Source organism: Notothenia coriiceps, unplaced genomic scaffold (assembly GCF_000735185.1).
Source record: "Notothenia coriiceps isolate Sejong01 unplaced genomic scaffold, NC01 NC01_scaffold00008536, whole genome shotgun sequence".
Taxonomy (NCBI): Eukaryota; Metazoa; Chordata; class Actinopteri; order Perciformes; family Nototheniidae; genus Notothenia; species Notothenia coriiceps.
The window spans coordinates 70,303-77,255 of NW_011341237.1; the positions used below are offsets into that span (position 1 = coordinate 70,303).

Sequence of the window (6,953 nt, forward strand, 5' to 3'; positions counted from 1 at the left end):
CAGAGGTGGGAAGTAGTGGAGTACAAATACTTTGTTACTGTACTTAAGTACATGTTTCTGGTATCAGTACTTCACTCCACTACTTATCTTTCTGACGACTTTTGACTTTGACTTCTTACATGTTGAACACAAATACCTGTACTTTCTACTTCACACATGTTGAACCCAAATACCTGTACTTTCCACGTCTTACATTTTGAACCCAAATACCTGTACTTTCTACTTCTTACATGTTGAACACAAATACCTGTACTTTCTACTTCTTACATGTTGAACACAAATACCTGTACTTTCTACTTCTTACATGTTGAACTCAAATACCTGAACTTTCTACTTCTTACATGTTGAACCCAAATACCTGTACTTTCTACTTCTTACATGTTGAACACAAATACCTGAACTTTCTACTTCTTACATGTTGAACACAAATACCTGTACTTTCTACTTCTTACATGTTGAACACAAATACCTGTACTTTCTACTTCTTACATGTTGAACACAAATACCTGTACTTTCTACTTCTTACATGTTGAACTCAAATACCTGTACTTTCTACTTCTCACATGTTGAACACAAATACCTGTACTTTCTACTTCTTACATGTTGAACACAAATACCTGAACTTTCTACTTCTTACATGTTGAACACAAATACCTGTACTTTCTACTTCTTACATGTTGAACTCAAATACCTGAACTTTCTACTTCTTACATGTTGAACACAAATACCTGTACTTTCTACTTCTCTCATTTTCCAAACAGGTTGGTTCCTTTAGTTTGAATGTGTGTTTGGTGGCGTGATCATTATTATTTTGAGTCATTGCGTGCCTATTGATTTGAACACGATCCGTGTATCCATCATTTCCTGGTCTTCTCTAAAGAAGAGGGACCAATGTAAACGTTGTCATGTTGCCGTTGTTCAGCATGGAAACATTCATTAGCTAACAATGACATTATTGTTCTATTAATATAAAGCGAGGTCAGGTACTCTTTAAAACAGCTGCTAGTTATGGGTACTTTTTACTGAAGTACATTTCAAAGCCTCTTTACTTTGACTTGAGTAAAGAAGTTTAGTCAGTACTTCTACTTTNCTGGGCAATCGGCCAAAGGCTACCGGTCAAATAAATCACTCTGATTGGCTGTTCAGCTAGCGAATCAGTGCATGAGAAGCGAAACAGAAGTGAGGGACCCAAACAAACTATTAAGAAGGCAAATCTGAGATTTCATTTAACTCCAGCTCTCGACACAGGTTCGGGACAGCCCCATGAGCTTCTCGCTGTAGAGTGAAAATGGAACGCACATCGCACACGCTATTTGTTGAGTTATCGCCACTCGCGCATGCGCAGTTCGTACGTGCTACTTGGCCGTCGGCTGAAGTCTTTGCGGTGTGTTCCAGTGCGACTGTTGGCCAAGACGCAGGAGACGTGAGGCGACACAACACAACAGTCGGATCCGTCTGTGTGAGTTCTTTGGTGTCAGCTTGGTGTGTCCCTACCTTAAGACTTAATATTAAGAACACTACAGATGACAAGTATAGTTGTTGTCTTGTGTTACAGGAAGGAACTGTGACTTCCTGATCAATTGCAGGCCTCAGCTTTTCTCACAGGGAGGAATGCAACAAGAGAAGACATTTTCTTTTATGTCCACAGAAATCGGGGACCCGAGCTGCCTCTCTGAGTCAGGACAGAATGCTGACGAAGCATTGGCATGCCGGGGAGGAAACCTCATATGCTGGGGCCGTAGCCACTAGCTGTGTTATGTGGTGGGATTTATGCAGAAGGCCAGAAGTGGTCAGAAGTGGTACCGCGGTCAACACTGCATCGTGGACCTTCAGGCAGAACCATCAGGACGACTGTAACTCAATCTCAGTGGTGACGTGCCAGAGGACTGAGGGTCAAACATAAACCAATGACGATGTTTCTTTGGCTTGGGTGAGAGCCCATTCCACAAATTATGAGATTGTCAAATGATTTTACAAGACAATAAATCAAATGCAGTGTTCCCGTCAATAAAACGAAGTGCCCTACTTAAGTCAATCACGGTTTTACATGTCAACCGAACTAATCAACAACTCTTTGAACAAGAAGGAGAACATGTTAATTTGGTTCCCCTACAGGCGGCACAGACTACAGTGGAGTTTATTTTCAATTTGCAGCCAGATTAGCAGGCATGTTTTTGATACTGTCAGAGCGGCAGAGATTTTTTTTTCTATTCCAAGTCGCCTTGAGTGAGTGGCCTTTTTAGTGCCTGCTTCAAAAAAGCATCCCCCCGTACCCGAGCAGCTGTCACTTTCAGCAGGCACTGTGGAAGATGGAAGCGGGGGAGGGGTCCTTTGAAGGAATGGTTAAAAGTGGGCGATAAAAATAAACTGGGAGAGGAAAAAATTAATTATACATAACAGACAGTTCACTCGGATGAGCACGGCGGAGACAGAGAAACTGAGGCTGCTTCCTTTAAAGAAAAGAAAAAGCCCTTTTCTGCTCTTCCACCAATGTGGTCATACTTATTTGGCTACATCGTGAAGGGAGGTATGCAACAAGAAATTGTTGAAAGAAGGTCAAGGCATCAAACAATTAGGACATGGCTTTCATTTCAAATTCTCCACACTAGTGCTCATTTCATGCCTCCGCTCTAATTCAGGCAGTTTTCTGAGTACACCAAAAAGAAAACTGCGAACCCTGAGCACATTCTTAAAAACTGTGATGAAGCTCGCAGATAGCCCAGTCTGCTTTTAAATTCCCGTCTGATTGGCACTGATGAGGGTTTATGCTGCTGGCTCACCTGCAAGCTCACCTCTTGATATGATTCGTAATGCACCAGCACTTTGCAGTTCAACACCGCCCACCGACTCTCAATCCCAGCGTCTTATTCGGGCCAAATGGAGGTCATTCCTATTTGAGCAGTCAGTCAAGACAGGCCCGCCAGGTATTGGCGAGAGAGTTTATTTCATATTAAGGCTTGTCGGCTAGAGAGGTGTTAGCACTATGAGGGGTGTGTGTGTGTACGACAGGGCCTTCGGGTAGTGCCCTGCCCTGTTGGTCCCTCTTTAGTGCATTTTAATATTGCTGCTGCTGTGTGGCTCCTAGCCTCAGGGCGCCAAACAAACCCCAGAGAGACCCAGTAGAAACACTCAAAGAGAGAGAGTGAGGACAGGACAAGGCTCAGAGAGGGAGGGAGAGGGCACAACACGGAGGATGCGAGTAAAGAAAAAGAGGAAGGAAGTCAAAATCAAAACAGACTGAGTTGAGCAAAAGGCAGAGGAACACGGACGGAATAATACACGCTCAGTCTGAGCAGAGCGCCAGCAACACAGCTAACCTCTTTAGCAGGAGTGACACAAATGAAAACGTATGTAATAAAAACACGCCATCTCCACCGGCTATGATATGAAAGCAGATATTGCATTACAGCGCTGCCTTGCCAAGGAAGCCCTTGATCACACATGGGGAGAGAGTTTAGACCATGGCATACCCAACAATTCAGAAATAACCCCTGTATCCGTTTGAGAAGGGAACCTTTTTCCGTTGTATTATGCTTCTTCATGCACTGAGACAAGGCGAGACATCCCCACAGAGATTTACTTTAGAACTTAAAGAAACAGAAAATGGGACTTTAAGACAGCTGGGGATGCTGGACAGAGGGAGAGGATGATGATGATAATGGAAGAGTCTTACATGTGGATGGTCTCAGGGAGGAGAGAACAAGCATACAAAAAAGTGTAGGGGAGAGGAAGGGAGAGTGTTGAGACAGGTCGGAAAAATGAAAGTAAGAAAAAGGCGGAGCGAGAGGTGTGGGGGAGGCTGGAGGTAGAGAAGGGGAAGAGAGGAAAGAAAGCCTGAGTGGCAGCATAAGTCTGGAGGCAGGAAAGCGGCAGAGAGAGATGGCGAGAAGAGGAAATGCCTAAACATGAGGTTGTCACACTGGTTTGAAATGTCGAGCAGTCAGGGAAGCTGGAAAAGGAGCTGGATTTTGCACTCTAGCACACACACACACACACACACACACAGCAAGCGTGAACACAGTCCATATATCGACTCGGGGCATGAAAGCAATGAATCACCGTACGGCATACCCTGAAGAATACAGTTATACACTTAAAAGTCTGTTCATATATATAAACAATTTCAATGACCCAGTGAAGTCATTTTTCACTCTATCTGAGGAGGTCCCATGTGAGCGTGATGGAATTTAATTGAAATGTCCTCATTTAGTTCCCTTTTTTCTGAAATCCCTTATTGGACAAATCTTTTAGGGGCCAAGTCGAGATTCAGTTCTCACTTGAGCTCACAGCTCTTCTATTTTGTCACCCATCTACAATCTAATTAGAGCTTAAATATGCCACTTGCTGAAAAGACCGGAGGAATGCGACGGGGGGCGAGCCACACAAAGGCCGGACCGGTGGGGTGCAAAGTGCACATGTCAGCTCGAATTCCAAAGTTTGGACATCACAGATTTACCCTTCACGGCAGCAGCCAGAGCGGACAGGGCAGACTTTCAAAATGACACTGCTGCTCTATTGTGGGGGCAGATCTGTATCATAATTAGGGAAGATTGAGGCAAATTGCTTGTAATTTTCTGGCTGGGTTGCCAGCTTTCATGTGAAATACCATGCAAGGTCAGAGTTTTGCCAAACATAAATTGTTTTCTGAAGAGCCCAACGGTATAAGGTGGGAGCTTTTGAAAAGCCATAAAGGGATATCTCACAGACTTCCAACTCTTTTCCTATTTAAGTCCTTTACAATGGTTGTTTGGACATGTCTCAACATGTACACATATCCTAATGATGGAGAGTTCACCACTGATTAATCACATGAAGTTGTGTTTCTTTTTGAACGAGCAAACAAGAGTACTTTGTCATTTTACACGTATGTAAGCTAAATAAAACCTGATTACATAGTGTTTGGACAAAGAGAGGCATAGCTATGTTTGGTCACATTGCTACCACTCCTTCTTGTCAGTCACACACTCGTGAAAAGTAAAGCTTGTTTTGAAGTTAGGTGCACCTCCTATGAGTGATTGGTGAGATGTCAGCCTGTCCGTGGTTGAATGATGTGAAACTGTGACTGGGCACCACCTCTTAAACAAACACTCATGTCACACGGTTCAAATCCCGCATCATTTAAATGTGAATGCTGGTCACTAAATTTAACTGTCAATGAGAAGCTGCTGCTTGACTGAGCATGGTGGCTAAAATTGGGTCATGTCACTTATGATAAAGAGTTATCATGTTAGTCACAAAACGCCTGGTGGTGTGACACGAGATAACTAAACCAACCAGTATCACTAGGATATTAATTATTATGTCTTACTAAAATGCAGAGTAGGACTCTTACTTTAATATTAAATGAACATTGCAGTGTTTTGTGTGTGTTAAAGGCTCTAGTCTGGCCTCACTCCCTTCAATTTCCTCCCAATAAAAAAGGTTAAAATTATGTCTAAGCCCTTGCTCATCTAATATGATTCATGAATACATGTTTAGAAAGGGCTGTAAATTAATTCACGTGGCGCGCGGGGTCGGGGTGGGTAGTCTAATTTGGTTAACCAGGATTTGATTAAAAAATAGAAGTGAGGAGAATCCGATAGAGAGCAATGAGAGCGTTTTCAATAGCTGACAACCAATGCGCACTCAACACACCCACAGCCAGCCTCACCACTCCATCCCTGCTCAAAAGGGGAATTCAATTGCTGTCGTATAACAAAGCTTACAAATTGCCTCTCATTTCGTTAGCAGATTAACGCTCTTTTCACACAACACCAACACAATTTCTAATTATTTCAAAGCTAATAGGTGAATCGATTTTTTTTCTCTTTAAACCAAGCACCACGTCCCCCTGGAGAAATCCAACACAACTCCTCCCTTAGGTCCATTTAGGAAAAGCTAGGGCAGGAAACATACAAATGTGGAGAAAAATCAGTAAACAAGCATGAAAGCAAATGTTTAATCTCACAGCCATGCAGCCTCTTGTAGTCTCCCCGGACTATTTATCCAGGCGACAGTAAAGTGTCAGCTGTGTGAATACCTGTAATTATGTATGATGGTGGAGGCATTCCTCCTCTGAGGCTATGCAACAGCCATACGCACCCTCAGCCAGATAAGCCCGCTAGCTACTCCGTGTCAACAAACACTCGTCCCGGAGGTTTCTTTTATTACTTGAGTCCACATATTACTGCAGGACGAAGCTTTTCCATAGCAGAAAAGTCTGTTTTTACTGCAGCCAACGCACTCCAACGAGCCAGAAACTCACCTCACTGCACCAAACGCGAGGTTACGCGCACAAATACACAAACATGTCCTTAGTTTCAAACGCCAGGTGCTTCGGGCGAGATAATTCAAAAAATAAAGGACAAATTAATAAAGTTAGAAAGCTTAAACGTCGTTCGGCTCCCAAATATATCCGCAGTTTAACAGTTTGGTGTGGATAAATCCGAATGGTGGTCACACCGGGGCACACATACAGCACACGGCTAACACAAACACGAGTCTCCACACACCAACACACACCTAAATAACTGCTTATTACAGATACTCTGCAAATACATATCATGTGTTTTTTCACGCCTAGGTTTGGTACGAGCCTTCAGCTCCTCAAACTCGTGGAGAAACCAGACTCCATGAAGGGAGAAGCGTAGGGAGAAGCGGGGGAAACAACGACAAACTCGCCGCACGGAGCAATGTAGCGAGAGAAAAAACATGTAACCTAAATATTTCCACCGGCTCCAGCAAATCCTGCTCTTTCCACACTAGAATATAAGACGTGCACCGGAGTTTTCACGGTACTTACAAGTTCAAGTGATCCGAAGGTTAGATATCCTCGCCATGGTTTTAAATTCCAAAACTTGGGGACATTCCTCTCTGGTGTCGGAGGTGCTCTCTCTGCGGCGGCTCCCTGCGTGTGAATGGAGAGCACAGGAGAGGAATGCACTCCGGCTGCGGGAGGAGGAGGGAGGGAGGGA

The 6,953-nt window shown here is 43.7% G+C and overlaps 1 protein-coding gene across 1 annotated transcript in view; it reads right to left on the reverse strand.

Moving 5' to 3' along the window:
* Window positions 1-6,953, reverse strand: part of LOC104944641 (plexin-A1-like) — a gene marked incomplete at its 3' end in the record, with an annotated part of 57,838 nt that extends 50,885 nt beyond the window's left edge. The window contains exon 1 of the mRNA XM_010770211.1: window positions 6,782-6,953. The remainder of the gene's footprint in view (window positions 1-6,781) is intronic.